The sequence below is a fragment of the Castor canadensis genome, chromosome 5 (assembly GCF_047511655.1).
Source record: "Castor canadensis chromosome 5, mCasCan1.hap1v2, whole genome shotgun sequence".
NCBI classification, from domain to species: Eukaryota; Metazoa; Chordata; class Mammalia; order Rodentia; family Castoridae; genus Castor; species Castor canadensis.
In genome coordinates this window covers 65,491,953-65,511,951 of record NC_133390.1, presented here as the reverse complement: position 1 = coordinate 65,511,951, position 19,999 = coordinate 65,491,953, and positions in this window count along the sequence as shown.

The following is a 19,999-nucleotide window of genomic DNA, read 5'->3' as shown; positions in this document are numbered from 1 at the left end:
GTAGTTCAGAAGGAAGAAAGAGTATTATGAAGGTCTGGAAGGGAGAGAAAACATGATATTTGAAGGACTAGTACACTTTCAGTGTATGTAGAACTTAGATAATGAGGATAGTGAAAACATATGAAGTAGCAGCCAGATCCAGTAAATCCTTGTAAATTAAGAGTTTGTACAACAGATGGAGCTATTGAAGGATTTCAGAAAGAGTTAAATAATGATTTGAAGTTTCAGAAAGATTACTGTGACATTAGTGTGGAGTATATACACAAACACACACATCCTTTTTAGTACTAAAATATATTGGCTGTTAACTGTAAGTCCTTAAAGTCTCCTTATTGTAATCCATAGTAGTTATTTGTATCTATGGTTAGCAGTAGATCAAAACTAGAGGAAGAGATTTGGTTTCCCAAAGGAATGAGGCTTTTTTGCTCCTTCCCTTCTCTCTCACTTTTACTGCTCAAAATGTGGTCCACGGACCAGAATAATCAGCATCTCCTGGGAACTGTTTAAATCTTTGAGTATTACTCTTACCCCAGACCTGTTGAATCCAAATCTGCATTTTAACAAGTTCCCTAGTTGATTTGCTTATACTTAGAGTTTGAGAAGACTGTGCAAGAAATCTACTGTAGACCACCTCAACCCATAATTTGTTCTCTGTGTCTTAGAAACCCACATTTACTAGTGAGATTAAATATATGCACATACATGAACATTAAAATGGTTTTAAACTTTTTAGCTCCAACTGAAATAGGTAATTCTCAAAATTGTATCTCCACAGCAGCCCTGACCTCAAGGAGGCTTGATTACAAATTTTATGAGTTCTAGAGTAAGATTTTTCCAGAATGTATCTTCATTTAGCAGATTGTATATTTGTGTTTTCCAATCTTTCAACTGGATGTTGGTCATCCTGTACTGAGAATGTTGCAATACAAACATTTCAGCCCATGGGCAGTGATGCAATGACATTTCTTTAATCAGGCTATTATAAAATATTTTCTGGAATAACTATTTCTCCTAATTTTCTCCTAAAATCACTCATTCTGCAATACCCATAAAGCCCAGTCAATTCCTTTTGCATACTTTGTTCAGTGACAATTCATAAGAGCAATGGAAAATGATACATGAACAAGTGACTGTCAATAGTTTGTTTCAAAAAAGAAGATTTAGGGTACTTAATTGTTTGAGTAGTTATTCAGCTCAGTCTCCCATTTCTATAATTTCAGCCTATTCCAGAGAGTGTTGGTATCTGTACTGATGACATTCAAAACACATAAAATTCTCAATCACCAAAAACATTTGAGAATGCTAAGAGTTAGACAACCACACACAATGGTACAATAAAGACTGATGCAAAGGTAAGGACATCTGTGTTCTGATCTTGGCTACATTATTAATTAGCTGCGACTTCTTACGTATGATCCTAACTGGGCCTGAATATCCTAATCTATAGAATAGAAGTAGCAGACCAGACAACCTGAATATTTTAAGATTCCACATGCATTTCATTTATCTGAAAATTGGTAATCCATATGTGCTGCATAATGATGGAAACACTTGGGAAAGCATAATGTCCAATTAACCAGCACACTGCCATTCCCCAAGCGTCCTGAATTAGTGTCAATGTACCCTCCTGCATGCAAGCTGCTCCTCTCAATCATGCTCCTCTAAGTGACAATTTTTGCCAAGTCTCACCAGCACTTGCTTTGACTTGTTGCTGTTTATTTTTTCCTCTGAGTTAACTAAAAGATTATACCTTACTAAAGTTTATGCCAGATGCTTTCAGCCCTGACTTAAAAATCCAAACAAAAATGTCTCTCAGAGTCAAAGTCATTGAGTCTATCAGCAATGTTTCCATAATACCATCCATACCAAACACTTGCTGTCTTTCTCCTGTGACTGCAGTCCTGAGAATAAAGTAAACCAAATGGCTCAGCTGCCTTGCCCTCCTTGCCTTATGCTCCTTCAGGGCTTCCCCCCACCACTGCCTTTGAAGGATTGTTCTCACTACCATCCAGGGACACTCAAACTCTTCAGCAGCTCCAAAAGCTCCTCTAGTCCTGCTCTCACTGATAATTTGCATTTCTAAATATTTCTTTTTGTTCACAATAATCCCACTTTTAATAGTACTATTATAATATCAGCAGCAAAAACATATTTGTTTCAAATTTTCAACTGAATAATTCAAATAATGTTTAACAAGAAGAAATCCACATGATTGCTTTCTTTGTTCAATCTGAGACTGTGGAGTTATGTTTTAGGTTCAATGTCTCCCTTATCTTCTAACAACAACATATTCATGATCTGTGAAAACTGACATTATACCAGGCACTTTACATAAGCCATCTTTTTTTATCCTCATAATTAACATAACCAGAAAGGAAACTGAGGCTAGTGAAAGCACGCATTTACCTGGGGTTCCCAGCTGGCACATGGCAGAGCAGGGATTTGAATCTGGGCTATTCTGATTCAAGTCTCTGTGATTTCACCACATCAGAAGCTATTGCTTCTTCCCTTTCAGGGATTTCATACTCTGATGGCAATCTAACTGGAAGTCCAGCTAACAGGAGAATGTCCACAGGGAGCATGAGTGTTTTGAGTTGAACCCAGTGTTCTAAATTTTCCCTTTTCCATGTCTCTCTTCATCCATTCCAAAGCCCACTGCCTGTCAGTGGGCTTCTGGGGTTAAGTACATTTTTATCACTTCACCATCTTCTAGAGCAGAGTTCCTAAGATTTGATTGCTTAAGAATCTCCTAGGGAATCTGATACTGAGCAGCCTAAGGTGAGCTCAGAGATCTGCATGCTAAGTTACCCCTACACACACACACTAAGGAACTTTAGAGAATATTCCGTTTAACTTCTCTATACTAAGTAAAGGAGTAAAGAGTGGAGGAAATGTGTGCTGAGAAAATAGCCAATAGGTAAGGCCTAGTGCCTTTTCCTCACTATAGTGTTCCCTTAAATGAGAGTATTTCATAATAAGCATATGACTTTGCTCTACTGGTGAGACTCAGTGTTTTCCAGCCTACCTCTTCCTCCAGAATCTTAGGTCACTTCCTGTGACTTTGTGTTGAACTTTTTAACTATGGGACTTTTCTGAAGGTAATGAAATTACTTCCCTTTTCTGGTTCCAGACTATTCTCCTGGGCTTTTAAAAATACTATCTTTCCATATTAAACACATATTACCATTTTCCCATTCTAAACATTTCTTTACCTTAAGCAGAACAGGTGAGAATTCTGTGTTCACCTCTTGTTAACAGTGTGACTTGAGCAAGCTATTTGTTCTGTTTCCTTATTTGTAAAGCAGAAAAATGTTGGTGTTTATATTACAGAACTGATGAAAATTCAAGGCTGGGTACATGGGCTTAAACCTTTAATCCCAGCTATTTAGGAGGAAGTGATGGTAAGGATCACAGTTTGAGGTAAGCCCAGGCAAAAGTTAGTGAGAACCTAACCCAAAACACATGCTGAATATGATAGTGTACATTTATAATTCCAGCTACAGGAGAGGCAGAGGTAGGAGGATGGGATCCAAGGGTGGCCCTGGCAAAAGCAATACTTCACCTGAAAAATAAGCTAAACCCAAAAGGGTATGATGACTCAAGTTGTAGACCACTTGCCTAGCAAGATAGAGGCCCTGAGTACAAAATCCAGTACTATCAGATTATAAAAAAAGATTAAAGAGCCAATGACCCTATGTGGCCTATTCACATTGTAGTGTAAACTGTGCAGTGTACAACCTGTGTGCTGTGTGAGTTCACACTCAAATGAACTAACATTACTATAGTTTGTCATGCATTACTCTGCATTACCATCCACAAATGCTACCCATTATCTCCCAACTTTGACTATTTCTGACTTTTTTTATATTCTTGAAATATATTCACTGCCCACTTGCTAAGGTTAATTCTCTAATCTAGTCAAGCCTGGCTTCTTGATAATGGGACCAAAATACTTGGGCTCCTTATGCTCCTGACCTTCATCTACCTAAACTGTGGGTTTGTCTAAAGCCCCCTCTTGCTCTCATCGCAGTCTGCTGGTAAACAGTGATTTGTCTTTGTAAGTGGTTGATGGGTTGAGGATAAGGGTCAGTCTATAGTCATGGGACCTTTTTTTTCTCTCTGTGAAATACTAACTGACCTGCACAAAGATGGAACTGACTACCTTAACCTCATTAGCACTGCTCTCCAAGCAGCTGAGCATTTTGCTTTCATTATTTTAATAATGTGACAATGATTATAAAGATACAGAAAGAGCAGTACTGAATCTAGAAATTTCATTATTCCTATTACTGATGCAAATCAGAGGAAGTATGCATAAGAGAGGGTGATTTAAAATGCTCACATGGAAATCATGGATCTGACAAATCGGTTTCAGAATAGCTATGTAGTTTATGAGTTTGTGAAATGAATTGATAACATGTGACTGTATGTGGTGTAGAATGGAAGAATAAAGAATGGGATGGGGAGAGAGGAAAGAGACAAAGAGAGAGAGAAAGAGACAGATTCTATCAGATAAGATGCATGAAAACAAAAATACTTACAGACATGGTAAAGCAATGAGATAATCCACACAGTGCTTTTCCTTCCTTACTATTTTACATTTTTATGCCCTTTAAATATTACCAAATAAACAACTTGGCAAGAGAATGAATGCTTTATCTGTTTGGCACAGTACCCAGTTTATTTTTGATCCCTTTATACTTAAAATTTTAACAGAATTGTGTGTGTGTGTGTGTGTGTGTGTGTGTGAGTGAGTGTGTTCAACTTCTATTTCAAAAAAGCAAGACACAGAACTGTGAATACAAAACTGAACAAACTGGACAAAGCCCTGCCCACATGAAACTTGCATTCTAATTGGAAGTTTAGATACAAACCGGTTATGACTGAATGAATAAATTAATTGGAACTCCTATATTAATGAAAACTAGGATGCAATTTAAAGTGATAGATGTGAGAGAAGATTCTACCACGTAAGTTGCTATGTGTTTAAATTAGGGACTAAATCCTCTCAGGCGATTATGATTGGAAAAATTGCTCCAGTTTGGGAGAAGCTTTCTGGACTGGCTCTGGGATTGTAGAGAGAAGATATCTTTGCCATCAGACATTTAAAAAGGACTTGAGGCTCAGAGCACAAAGCAATATGTCCATAAAGTCACCCTCTAACCCAAAACCTCCCAGTCCTCAAGGCAAAGTTTAATCACCCCTCTACACCTCCAGCTGGCTCAGAACCTGGGTCTCTGGCCTAGCAGGGCTGGCCCAGCTGGTGGCATAGCACAGTTTACAAGGGGGCAGTGAACAAAGCACCCAGCTGCAGAGGTGGCTCATCTCCAGGGATCTCTGTCATCTCACTCCAGCTCCATCACCATTAGAGTCAACTTTGCAGACGTGACTTTAAGACTTGACAACAGCAAGTTCAAGACTCCAGAGGAACCTTGACCTCTTAGTGCCTCTACCTCTCAGTTCCAGTGACCTTCATTCTTTCTCTACTTCAGTTGCTTAGCAACACAGCCACACTCAAATTGGTCCCCTTCAGGACTCACAATCACTTTAACTTCTCCAACTTTTCACTTCTATTCAATCTGCTGTGATTTTTTTCACCATAACCTGTACTCCCTTGGCTATTTTCCCATTCTCACAGTTCATGAGCTTTCTTCGGTCTTCATTTGTCTCTCTAACCAATGTAGACCCTACTGTCATGCTCTTCAGTTTTCATATGTCTGTATTCCCATGTTTTCCAATATTTCTAGGCCCTGAAGCTAATATTTTTCCCTTTCCTGTTACAATTGAGAACTGTAGAGAGGTGTAAGGTAATGGTGTTTTGTTTTGTCATTGGATTTTCTAAAATTCATGTCATCTGACTCTTTGTAAATCATAGTAGCTCAGTTTAATATCATTCCAAGCTATTGAAAGCATTTTATTCATTTAGAAAATGTTTAATAAACACCTGTCAAAGTCCAGATATTGTTTGAGATGCTTATGGTTAGATGAACAATACTGAGCAGCCAGTCATTTCATCTTTGCCCACAGTAATTGGTCTGAAAGGTATATCCCTAAGAAATTGAGGGGGAAGAGAAAAAGAAGGAAAGAAGAGAAAATTGTATCAGATAAGCCCCTGAACTGAGCTGGGCCTGAAGATCTACTCATAGACTTTGCAGTTACATGAAGCAATAAATTTCTTTTCTGTTTAAGTGACTGGTGTTTAGATTCTCATTTGCAACTGAAAGAGTCCTGGATAAAATAATATAGTCATTTGCATTTATATATTATTCTCCCCTATGCAATCATACACCACTTGAGAGAAAAGACTCGTGCATTTTATATCCTCCAGAATTTTTTGCACATGGTAAGTGTCCAATAAATATTTATTGAATGAATAAATCTATTTATAAAAGAAGTAAAATTTGGATTGGTGCAGTGTTCAGACTTCTTTAGAGTGATCTGGATAATAACAACATTACATGGCAGAAATCTGAAAAATATTCCATATCTCCAAATGGGGATGCTAAGCCCTCATTCACCCCTCCATCACTGCCGTTTTATCTGCATCCCCATTCAGCACCCACTCAGAAGGGAGAATAAAGATACCTGAATGGTGGTGTTCTTATTATTAGCAGTGAGAATCCCAGGCTATGAACTGAATATAATACAAGTGAGAGGGAGAAAAAAATGCTGGCATATTGAGTTTTTATTTTCTCTTGATACAGTTGTAAGCTCTTCTTTTGTTGGAATGTCACTGAGACCTCCCGTTTAGTAAATTGTAATAAGTATAAGACAGTAAAAGATTATTATTTTCATTTTGTCTCCCTGTATCTCTCTCTCTGTTACACACATACACACACACACACACACATACACACACACACACTCATGCACACTTACAAAGATGAAGAACTGAACAGAATCCCAACATGCCTGGGGCACATATCTGCAAGGAAAGAATACCCTGACTCACAGAGTTAACAGCTCTCTGTTTCTATACCCATGAAGACAAGTACACAAAGAGACAAATCATTTCATTTAGAAAAAGGTCTCCTGTGCATGTCTGGAGTCAGGAAAGTCAAAAGGAGCAAAAACTCTTCCCTGAAGCAGACAGAATGTGGGTGGAAGCAAATGGAGTGATATATTTAAACATTTAGCAGGAAGGAAATTGTAGACAATCAAAACAACATCCTTATTAATTGCCAACGTTAGAGGCACTCTAGCATACAACCACTTTCTTCTGACTTCTTATTTGTTGAAAACACAAGAGGATCTGGGGTGGGGTTGCACAGAAAATCATGTACTTTTCTCTGGGTGTGCATGTGAGTTTTAATTATCCCTCTTGAGATACATCTTTGCACAGTTGTGCCTTTAATCTGTTACTTGCAGTTTTGTTTTGTGTTTTGTATTTTGAGGGGTTAGGGCAATTATCATGACCACCAAACTGGCCATACTGCTCACCATTTGAAGAGACTCACCTGCTTATCATTTAATGAAAGCTCAAGTGCAGGTGTTCTCTTGCACCCTGCTTCCTAGGGTCAGGAGCTCATACTGCTCAAGGCAAGAATAGAAGTAGATTTCTGCGCATCTATTTGAAGACCACGTACTAGTTTGATATTCATAGATTTCTTCTTTGAAAAAAAATAAAACAGATTACTGCCAAGAAAACTCCAGCACCAATAATAAGTCACTGGAGTGGGAAGAGTTCACACTAACAAGCAGTCAACTACTTACATCACAAATATAATAGCAATCCTCTCTCTAATAGCAAATGCTATATATTCAACATTTTACACCTGCCTGCGGAGATGGAGATTTTTAAAAAGATATTTATGCACAGAAATTCCCCCAAACTTCTACAGTGTGAATGCAAATCATCGTTGTGTGTTCTTCAAAAAGCAGAGCTTTCATTCTAACCAATTTCCTAAGAAATGTGGAGGAAACTGGAAAGAGAATTCTGTGAAATAATGTGTACTGTTGAATGAAAATATGTAAAAACTTACTCATGTGTGGGCTGCATCACAGGCAATTGCACAAGTGTACGTGGTATGCAAAACACATGAGCTTTACAATGTCACAAAATTGCAAAGATACATGCAAGAAGGTAAACTCATATAGCAGTAAAAAATTAGGATATAGGGAGATTGGTCCATAATACTAACATTTTAAGTACTTATAAAATGTTATGTTTTTATTTTGTTTTGTTCTGATTATGAAATAATGGAAGAAACCCTCTAGAATAGAGTAACCAGAAAAAAACACTTCAGTTAATCATCCAGTTTGTCTTGGTTAATGTGTTAGATTTCCCACCAGTCTTTTTTCTGTGTACTTTTGTGTCCACAAGTGTATCAAATACTTTAGACATGAACTAAACACTGACTCTATAGTGAAATTGTTCCCACCTTTTTATTACTGTCATGATTTTCAAAATGGCTCAACTACAGTCTGGAATCAGGTATTGTTATTCTCAGTCCCTTTCATCATCTCCATCTAAAGACAAAATTGAGGAATTAAAGTCCGAATAATGACAGAGACTCAGTATGTCAAGGCCACCCTCTCAGATCACTGCAGGGTACATTCTGGTAGTCAATTGTGTTTAACTAGAGATAGTTAAGGACAGCTTGGTGCCCAGTTTTTCCTAGATGGTGGCAAAGATTAGGTGGAAAGAAGCTGGGTTATATTTACTATTTATGAATCTGGCACCACTTCTCCAGACATCTAAAGCCTTTCTTTCATCTTACTCCCTTATAGTTTGGTTTAGAGCCTTTAGCTGCTGGACCTTTGGGTGCCTGTATTAGTCTGCACAGGGTACCATAGCAAAGTATGATAAACTGACTGACTTAAATAATAGAAATTTATTTTCTCACAGATCTAGAGACTAAAAGTCATAATCAAGTTGTGGAACCATTCAGTTTCTGGTGAGGAGTCTTTCTGGTTTGTAGACTTCTGCCTTCTTGCTATGTCCTTACATGGTGCTGTATTTTGGATCTTAATTATCCACCAAAGCTCCACTGTTAAAGGCTTGGCCCTTAAGAGGTAGAGGGTAGTGGAAAGTCTTTAGATTATTAAGGATGTATCCCAAAGGGGATTGTGGGACTATAGCCTCTTTTTTGGTTACTTTTTTGCTCCCCCTGACCGAAAGATAAGCTGTTTTGCTCTGTCACACACCCCTGCCATGATGAGATGCCTTGACACAAGTCCAAAAGTAATGGGGCCAACCGATCATGGGCTGGAACCTCTGAAACCATGAGCCAAAAGAAACTGGTTCTCTTTTTAAGTTTGCTTATCTCAAGTATTTGTCATAGCAATACAAAGCTGATTAGCCCACCTGGTCTTTCTTCAAAGCATGTGAGGGTGAGGGAGAAAAGAAAGAGTCCCTGGAAAGTAAGGTTCCTGGTGCCTATTGTTATAAGGATACTACTGCTATCAGAAAAGGGTCCCACTCTTTTTAATCTCATTGAGCCTTAATTACTTCCTTAGACACCCTATCCCCGAACACAGACACATTTATGAACATATGAATTTGGGAAGGAGGGTAAAACAAACACTCACTTCATAACAATGTTCCTATCATAATACTTATTTTTCTGCTTTGTTTTAAGAAATTAGACTTGAGAGAAGTATATGAAAGCATTGGGCAATTAGTTAAGAAAAATAAAGCAAGAAAACAATATGTAGCAAATTCCATAAGTTGTAAAAGATATATTGCCAATGACTAAGAAGACAAGAGGCAATAAATTGAAGAAGTTTTACATGCCCGTTAAATGAAGTGAGTCAAGTAACAACGAGTATAGAATTGAGGTTCAAAACTTAGTTTCTAGTCATCTATGCCTATTCCTATAATGGTCTTTGACTTAGGTTTAGAAAAGATGGTGAGAATGTCAGGTAGAAAGAAAATAGTTAAAGATAAGACAGTAGAGCCAAGATATTGAAAATATCATATCAGATCATTCTGTTTTATGTTTGTTTTTGTTCCTTCTTTAGAGACAGGGTTTTGCTATGTTGCATAGGCTGGTTTTATACTAGCGACCTCAAGTAATCCTCCTTCCTCAGCCTCCCAAGCAGGGGGACAACAGGTATGCTCCACTGCACTAGACTAAAATAGAATTCTTGCAGTCGAAATTATGGGGCTGAACTCAGGGTCTTGTGCTTGTTAGGCAGGTGTTGTACCACTGGAGCCATTGTGCCAGCCCATTTTGCATTGGTTATTTTTGAAAGGTCTCATTTTATACCAAGACCATTAACTTCCTACTTGTGACCCTGTGTAATTGGGGTGATAGGGACCATGCCCAGACATTAGTTGAGATGGGGCCTCACACAATTTTTCCAGGGCTGGTCTTGAACCTTAATGCAAATTATCTCTGCCTCCCAAGTAGCTAGGATTACAGATTTGAGCCACCATGCCCAGCCAGAAATTTTGTCTTAATAGAGTTGAGGTTATCCGCTAGAGAGTAAATTGAGGAACAAATTTAAAAATAAGAGGCAATGTGAACCGAGGACAATTTGCAGCAATTAAAATTGCTTTTTCTTAGGAAGATAGTTTGATATATAAGGTTGTTTGATTTAAAGTGGCTGAATGGAGACTGTCAGGTAGGACTTAGGTACAGAGATAATAAGTATTTGAAGCCCAGGAGTCATTCCCAAGGGTAACCCCTTGTTCCACTTGTACTTACAGTTGTTTTTAACTGGGCCACTTGAAAATGCCAACAAGTACAGGCCATGCATATATTACTAATTGAAGAATTGTTTGCAAAACAATAAAAACACTCTCACAGGGAGAGATAAACAGATATTTTTCTTAGGGATGCACAAGTGCTTTTCTCATAGGCAAATCAGGATCTCAGTGTAAACAAACAGGTGTGATATTAGAAACTACACTAATTAAAATATACAAGTGTGGAATTGTATAAACATCCTCTAACATAAAGTATTAAAAAGTAAAACAAAATTGTTTGACATATCTAAAGGAATAAAATGACTTTCTCTTTTTTATTTAAATGGAGTCCAGTCACCAGCCCCTGACTCAAACTCTGTCAGTTACCTGCTCAAATGGTATGGCAATGTTGAAGGTAAAAAGTCACACCTGTGGCAGAATCTGTCAGCCATTCTCATCTCTCTCCTTTGTTTACTTCAGTAAATGGATGGAATTGGAGAACATCATTCTGAGTGAGGTTAGCCTGGCCTAAAAGACCAAAAATCGTATGTTCTCCCTCATATGTGGACATTAGATCAAGGGCAAACACATCAAGGGGATTGGACTATGAGCACATAATAAAAGCGAGAGCACACAAGGGAGGGGTGAGGATAGGTAAGACACCTAAAAAACTAGATAGCATTTGTTGCCCTTAACGCAGAGAAACTAAAGCAGATACCTTAAAGCAACTGGGGCCAATAGGAAAAGGGGAACAGGAACTAGAGAAAAGGTTAGATCAAAAAGAATTAACCTAGAAGGTAACACCCACGCACAGGAAATCAATGTGAGTCAATGCCCTGTATAGCTATCCTTATCTCAACCAGCAAAAACCCTTGTTCCTTCCTATTATTGCTTATACTCTCTCTACAACAAAATTAGAAATAAGGGCAAAATAGTTTCTGCTGGGTATTGGGGGGGGAGAGGGAGGGGGCGGAGTGGGTGGTAAGGGAGGGGATGGGGGCAGGGGGGAGAAATGAACCAAGCCTTGTATGCACATATGAATAATAAAAGAAAAATGAAAAAAAAAAAAGCCTTCACATTTAGGTGAGTGCATGACTGTTTTAAACAAGACTGTTTTCCAGCTGAGCACTGCCCCTGAAGGTAGCTCTGAAACTAAGCTAGTTTGTGAAATGTAAGCAGGATGCTCATGAAAACTTTTGGGAACCTCCTTTCAAAGGCAGCTTGTGAATGTCCTTTGCCCTTTCTTGGTAGTCCGTTTCTCCTTCCTGTTTTCTGGAATTGGAGTACATGTGGTGGCATACTGGACTCTGCCCATGACTAAGCAATGATAGTGGAGCTGGACTCTAGACAGGTTTGGTATCTCAGAGATGCTGAAGCAGCCTACAAAGTTCCCACCTGATTGACAGACAAATAAGATCCTGCGCTGTTCACAGTTTTTTTTAACTCAAATCTGAGACAAATGCTAACTAAAAAGTCAATGCTGCCATCCAAAGGTAGAGATAGCTATCAGACTTCTCACAGTCTCCAAAGATAATAAATTGGATTAAATGGGATATAAATATCCTACCAATGATGGACCCAAAACAGAAGAAAACTACTCAACTGAATCTAGATGGAAAAGGAATGTAAGCTGTGAGACATTGTATTCTGAAATGTGTATTTGCAATCCTAAAGAGCTAGGTGGGAGAATAGTACAGACACAAGAAAAAAATTAATATTAACAGATGCTAGAGACTTGATTTGTCAGGAAACCCATCTACTGTTTGTGTCAGAAAATCAGGCACTTGAGATAAGACAGTATTCTGTTTCAATCCAGTAGAACCACACAGAGTAAAAGAGTAGTGGAGAACAAGAATTAGGCTAAAAGTTGTACATAATAACTTAATGTCAATCAGTAAATTTGCAAACATTTGACAGCACCTAATTGAACAGAGAGTTAGGACAAATATAATCTACACACCATTTCAATTAATAAGCACAAAACCTGAATCAATTTTCCCTCTAAGATTGGCTAAATACATACAAAGAAATTAAAAAGACACAACCTAAAGAATGATACAAACTTTGGAATGTTGACTTGAGACAGAAGAGCAGATCTCTAACAAATATTAATGATAGTTAGCAGAATAAGAGTTCGAAAATTCTTTGATCTTTCAATAGGACATAAGAGCCCACTGTATTTATGGAAAAAGAAAAGAAGTGAAAAAAGAAAAGAGTAGGATAAGATGAAAGCCAATGAAATAATTTCCAAAAAGTGATAGATGACTTGAGGATTGATCACAAAGAAACCAGAAAGAGTCAAAATTAAAATCTGAACTGAAAAACTTGAAATAGCAAGTAAAAAATTAAAATTGATAATATGGTAGACAAACTTGAAAAACTCTTCCATAATGTAGTTGAAAATAAAAATAGGAACCAGAATTTGGCGGGGTAGGAAGGAAAATGTGTAGGAAGAATACAGGAGATAAAAGCAGCAGAAAATGTGTTTTTCAACTGGCCTAATAACTAAATGTGTTCAACTGGAAGAAACTGAAAACTTTGAACAGAAGCAATGATTGTAGAAATAATTGAAATAAGCTTTGTGGAGCTTAAAGATGACCTGAGGAAACAGATCAAAAGGGATTGTCATGATATAACAGAATTAATAAAGAGACAATATTCTTGTCTGCAAGTATACTGAAAATATTGTTGAGTTCCAAAGCTAAGAAGCAGGATGTTGAATATATACATATATATGTATATATGTTTATATACATATATATAATCTATCTTTCATCTAATTACTTCTCTAATATACTAGAGGCCAATGGAGGGCAGAACTATGTCCACAACATATCTAATGGGCAATAATACTTTGGAATATAAGTCTTTCCTTATAGATACTTTTCTTATGAAGATTTTTTTAAAGTTTTCTCAGATATTCAGTGACATAGAAAATATAATATCTATATATCATTTTTAAATGTTTTATCTTTACACCAGCTGACTAGGGGAAAAACAAAATTAAGAAGTCTACCAAAGGGAAATTTCAGGTCCTGAGTTCAAACTCGACTGCTGCAGAAGCAAAAAAGAACAAACAAACAAAAAACCCCTGAAGTTCAACGTCTTCATTATGGAATGACAAAGTACATATTATGATTGTGTTAGTTAGCTTTCCACTGCTGTGACAAAATGCCTGATAGAAACAACATAAAGAAGGAAAGATGTATTTTGGATCACTGTTTAGAGGTTTCACTCTAAGGTTGGCTGGGTCCACTGCTTTGGACTTACAGTAAAGCCAAACATCATGGTGGCAGGAGTATGGAGCGGAGGGTGTTGTGCATCCAGTGCAACCAGGAAGCAGACAAACAGAGATGAGGCAGTAGAAAAAGGCATGCCCACAGCATTCACCTGCCTCTAATCTGCCCCACCTTTCACACTTTCCACCACTTCCCAAGTCAATTCAATTATGAATCTATTAATAAATCAATCTATTCATTAGGCCAGTGCCTGCATGATCCAGGCACTTCTCAAAAGCCCTGCCTCTGAACAATGAATTGGACATTCTATATCTAAATCATAAAAATTTAATGAAACACATCTATGTGTAAAACTTGGTTAGAGCAAGGATAAGAAATATAGTGGTGCAGTGGAAATGCTATACTCATCTTATAATAGGCGCAAAAACATTTTAATTATTAATTCAATGATTAGAGAAATATAGATTCCTAAAGTGAAAATTATAAAAACATGTGAGGAATACTATCCACCAACTTTAGGAAGCAGTCGTTCTAAGAAGAGTGGAGCTGGGCTGAGCTATATGTGTGGTAGTTTATTTCTTTAAGCAAAATCTCTGAAGCAAGTAGAGCAAAATGTTAACACCTGTTAAATTTGATGGCAGCATTCTCGTCTGTTGAAATTTATAGTACTTTCCACACATATAGTTTTCCATATGTATGAAATATTTTACCTTTTAAAAGATTAGTTTTGGAAGTTATAAATCCAACTACTAAGTAGAATTAAAAACAAAATATATACTGATGTATCACTGAAAGAACAGCATGCTTTATATGATGCAGGAAAATATACTATTGCAATATGCTTGAAATAAAAATTGAAAAACTTGAAATAAAAATTACTCAAAGCAAGATCATAACAGTAAGACCTTAGATCCACTGTGAGAATCATGGTAAATTATTTCCACTCCCATGTTAAGCAACTAGTAATAGTGATAAGAGTAAGTGTACTAAATATTTATTACCTCTTAACATGTGTCTGGAACAATGCTATATACAATCTTTCATGCTTTAAATGTATCATGTCCCTTAATTCTCATGACAAATCTGTATCAAGTATTATCACTATCTGATATTCTCACTGATTGAGGTAATAAAAATAATGCAACTAAGAGATACATATTTAAAGACAAAATGTTATAGTAGATGTTCACTGTTTTTGTCTGATAAAGCAAAAGAAAGAGAAACAAGTTATTAAATATTAACCTTATACAAGATAGAATCAAAGGGAAAAAATCATTAACTGCTTTACAGAGAATAATGGCATATGTGAAAAGGAGATTCCATGATGAATACTTAACAACTTAAACCTCTATATAGGAAATAAAATAACACTGAGATAATTGAACAAAACCAGCAGAAACGTATTGTGCTCTAAATATTTGTGTCCTACCAAATTATTATGTTAAAATCCTGTCTCTCAAGGTAATGGTATTAGGAGGTGGACTTTGGGGACGTGATTACATTATTAGCACAGCCATCATGAACAGTGATGAGACGGCTTGCTAGTCCATTTCAAAATGTGAGGACACAGTGAGAAAGTGCCACCTATGGATCAGGAACTTGGCCCTCACCAAGTATTGAATCTACCCACTTCTTGATTTTAGACTTCTCAGCCTCCAGGACTGTGAAAAATAAATTTTTGTTATTTATAAGCTATGTAGTCAGTGATATTTTGGTATAGCAGTACAAATAAACTAAGATAAAATGCAGGAGAGTTATGTGCAAAACATTTAAATGTTTTTAGGCATTTCTAGATGAATGAGGCAAAAACAAAATATTGACATATAAAAATATTACTTAAAAACCTACAATTCATGGACAGGCTTGGATTCTGAGAGCTCAATGCAAATTATTGTTTGTTTGGGTGACTGTGAGCTGTACTAGAAACATAGTATGTCCACCATATCCTCTATAGTTATGTGTGATTCCCCTCAGAATGTGTATGAAAATACATATATGTAGAAAATTATATTATATAAAAATATACATGTATAAATAATGAAATTATAAATTATAAATATTCTTCACTGGAATATTAATTATTTTTAAAACTGTGGAATATTTGCAAAAACATTATAAACAAAATCATGATGGAAAATTGTGCAAGATATTTTTGAGATTTCTTGTTTATGTTTGGCTCTTGCTCTAGATTTCACATTCTATTATAATGGGGACCATAGCATTTTACTTTCTGATACTCACCCAGTAAAACGTAGAGCATGTAGATTCGGTCAACAAATATCAATTGAACTAATCAATCAATAACCTTCGGAGAAGCTATTTGTCATAGGATTAGCTCTTTTAATAACTCGAAATCCATACAATTTACAGATAAGTTGTAAAAATCCTACAAAGATCAGATGCTTATGAACTTTAAATTTTTCCATAGTATAGAAAAATAACAACAAATGAAACTTCTCAGTTCAAGAACATGAGATTCAGAACATAAAGCCTGAATTAAATAGGTATAAGAATACTACATGCTGAAATCATGTATGTATATACACACACATATATATACATCCATAAATAACATAAATCAGATATTAACAAATATGTCCAACAGTACATTAAAATATATCAAAACAACAAAACAAATAAGATTTAATTCAGGAAAAATTTTAAAATGAGGATAAATATAAAATTCAGAAATATTGTTGTGGTTTAAAAGGAGTCTACTCAAACAATGAAAGTTCTCAGTGTATCAAATGAAAACAACAATTATGATCAATGTGATAGATGTCAAAAGAGTAATTTTTTTAAGTTTAATATGTGTAAGAATGAAAAATATTGTAGTATATATAGTACTAAAAGAAATATATTGTTTTAACCAGGTAAAGAATAGGTATCTGCAATTATCAGCCTAAATCACATTTAAGTGAGAAATACTAAAGGTAGAACCTTTGAGGTCAAGGCATAACTCTATTATTTGCATGTATTTGACATTGACATTTACTCAGACCTAGAAAGCACAAAATAGTTGAAACATGAGAAATAATTTAAAAGTACAGCTAGAAATAAAGAATCTCAAAACAGATAATTCTAGAATATAGCAAAATAAATTCTTAATTTCATGTAATATTTCTGCAATGAAAACAGTGTACCTTTAGCTACTAATGAAAGCCTGAAGAAGAGAAGTCAGTAAGCTACTAGATGAACATCAAATGCATAATAATTTATAAATTACTAAATATTAATTAAAGGTTATAAGAGGGATAACAGCTAATTAAGGAAAAACAAAATATAAACTATTTATATTCAGATATCTATGTGACCAGAAAAGTAAAGGAAAATGAACAGATTTTTAGGATTCAAATTTTCCCCCATATTATTTTATAGACTTAATATAATTTCAATTAAACAACTAATTTTAATTGGATGTGATATCCTTTAAACTCCTAATTTTTTTCTGAGACATATGTATTCTAATAAAATAATCAGTAGTTTAATAGAAGACTTATGAACAAGATTATCATTTATTTATTATTTAAAAAGTTAAAGCAATCAAGTTCTCCACGTTAGCAATATAGTTGGATAAATTGTGGCACAGTCTTATTGGAAAATATAATGCATGGTCATACTGAGAAAGAGCAAGAGGTAAAGCCAGAAGGCTGATGCCATTAAATCAAAAGCAGTAGATCTAACCTTATTTGCATTAATATTTTATAATTTTGAAAAGATACTGGCTTTCAAATATTTATAAAATTTTATGAAAAGTTAGAGATTCACCACTATATTAGAGATGCATATCTAAGATTCAATAATATTAGTTTTACTTTCTGTATATATTCATAGCCTCTCTTTTCATTGGCGTCTAGTCAACATGCACTTCATAACTGGAAAAATGGTTTCACATATTGTATTAATAACTTATTTGGTAACTTTATCACGTATGTATCAGATTTAAATATAAACCCATAACACTTTTTTAAAAGATTTGGGATCAAAACTGGTAATTCAAGGTTTTGAAAATGGATTTATGACAGACATATTGACATAGTCTTTTTCATGAACAAGAAATAAGAACAAGAAAGAAAAAGATGAGGAGCTTCAACAAAGGAAAACAGCAGGCAGTGGCTTATTTAAAAAACAGAAATTTAGAGACATAATTGTCTTTCTAAGAGTTTAAAGTACTGATATTATACATTAAAGTATTTTAGGAATGTTTATACCAATATTCACCAGGCTTATAAACTGATTAAACATTGTTTCTTAGTCAGATTGCATGGAAAATAAGTTTTCTATAAGGATATGAAAACTAGAGTGAATAATAGATTGAGAGTTTTATACTTATGAGCAGAAACTGTGATTGTTTACTGTGCCTTAACAATGATGTAATCACTAAAGGCTTCATAGCAAGACACAAAACCCTGGGGAAGCTATTAAGAATTCAGTATTAACCATTCATGAAAGAAAATGGATTCCACTTACTAAAATGATTTTAAAATGTTTTCCATAAAATGCAAATATCACAGCACTGTGAGGTTGGATGTTTTAGATAGGTTTCAAGTCTTTGTTCTTACACAAGAGTGTTATTTCCAGTGGAATCCAAAGAAAATAATGTCTAGTGAATAGTGGGTATATCATAAACTTTGGATAAGTACAAAAAAAAAAAAGAGATCCTTAAGTTTATAAAGTCATCCGCCCTGAAAGCCACTTCAGACAGCCTAGAATTGTCTGATACTGTCTGGAACCTAAAAGTGTGCTTTAGATAGTACTTTGGTACAAATTGGAATATTCCTGATACTTGTCTGAGTTCCATGTCTTATTCAATGTCTTATTCTGTCCAGAGACTGTGATGCTCCCAGGCAAATGGTAGAAATTAATATAATACTGACTAAACCCAATTTTTGCATAATATTCCAGGATTCTCTACTTGTACTCTTAGGGAAAAAAAAAAGAAAGAAAAAGCAACAAGAAAGGTGGAAAATAACAACTGCTAAAAGGAAAGGCAAGCACTTTCTTTTGAGAATACATAATCCATGCTTAGAAAAAAACACCAAATGTTACATTGCTTCATTTGAGTTTTCATTGATTCATAATGATAGTGAAGCAAGGAAAGTGCCAGGTTCTGAAATTGCTCCTATTTTAGCTTCTTGGGGAGCTCTACATTTTTTGCAAAGTTTGTCAGAGCATAACTAAAATGGAGAGCTTGTGTTTTTGGAATGAGAAAAAAAACAGCATTCAGAGACAGACTAGTGACCTCTGCTCTGGTGTTTATTACTATCTTTCTAATTGTTTCAATTATTCATTAAGTATCTTCTAAAAAATCACCTCCCTCCTGTTTCTGTTTCAAATTTCATCCATTATTCAGAATTTCATAGTTCTTACTTAGAATAAATATGTCAAATCAACTGCAAAGTATCCATGAAGTGTGGATTTACAGAGTATGCAGAAAAAAAAAAACCAAATGAACAATAAATAATTCAGGAATTATTTTGTTTTCTATGTTGGTGTCTTCTCTTAATTTGCATGACTGTCTCTGTCTCTCTGTACATTTGTGTGTTAAGTGTGCATGTGTGTGTACCTGTTTTTACCCCTCTTTCTTTTTATGCTGTAACCTTCCCTTTCCACCATTTCCTCCCCCTGTTATGAAGGCAGATTGGTGGATTTACATTGGATTCAAAATCTGCTGCTCGAAGGGTGGCCTTGAGCCCTAATGCAGAAAGTTATCTGTCCTGGAGGCCTTACTCACACTTGGAGTCTCAGACCCCACACAGACTTGCTATAACCTGACATTCCAACCCCATAAATTCCCTCTGGTACCACACGCCTTCTTGCAGAGCTTAGTGTTCCAGACCATTACTTCACACACAACAGGCAAGGGACACCAGCATTGATTTTCAGTAGTAACACATGGCAGTACAGTCACCTCCCTGTGTCATCCTATGTCCTGTTTTGTCTCACAGCCAGAAAGAAAATGTGTTGGACTTAACAGGGGGGAAATAAATAAATAAAAAGATTTTTTAAACCCCCAGAAGGGAAAATAAATTATGTTGAATTATGTCACATCAAGGAAAATGTGATTAAAATAAATCGACATGAATATTCATCTGTGACTTGACAGAAGGGTGGTAGCAAAAGAAGT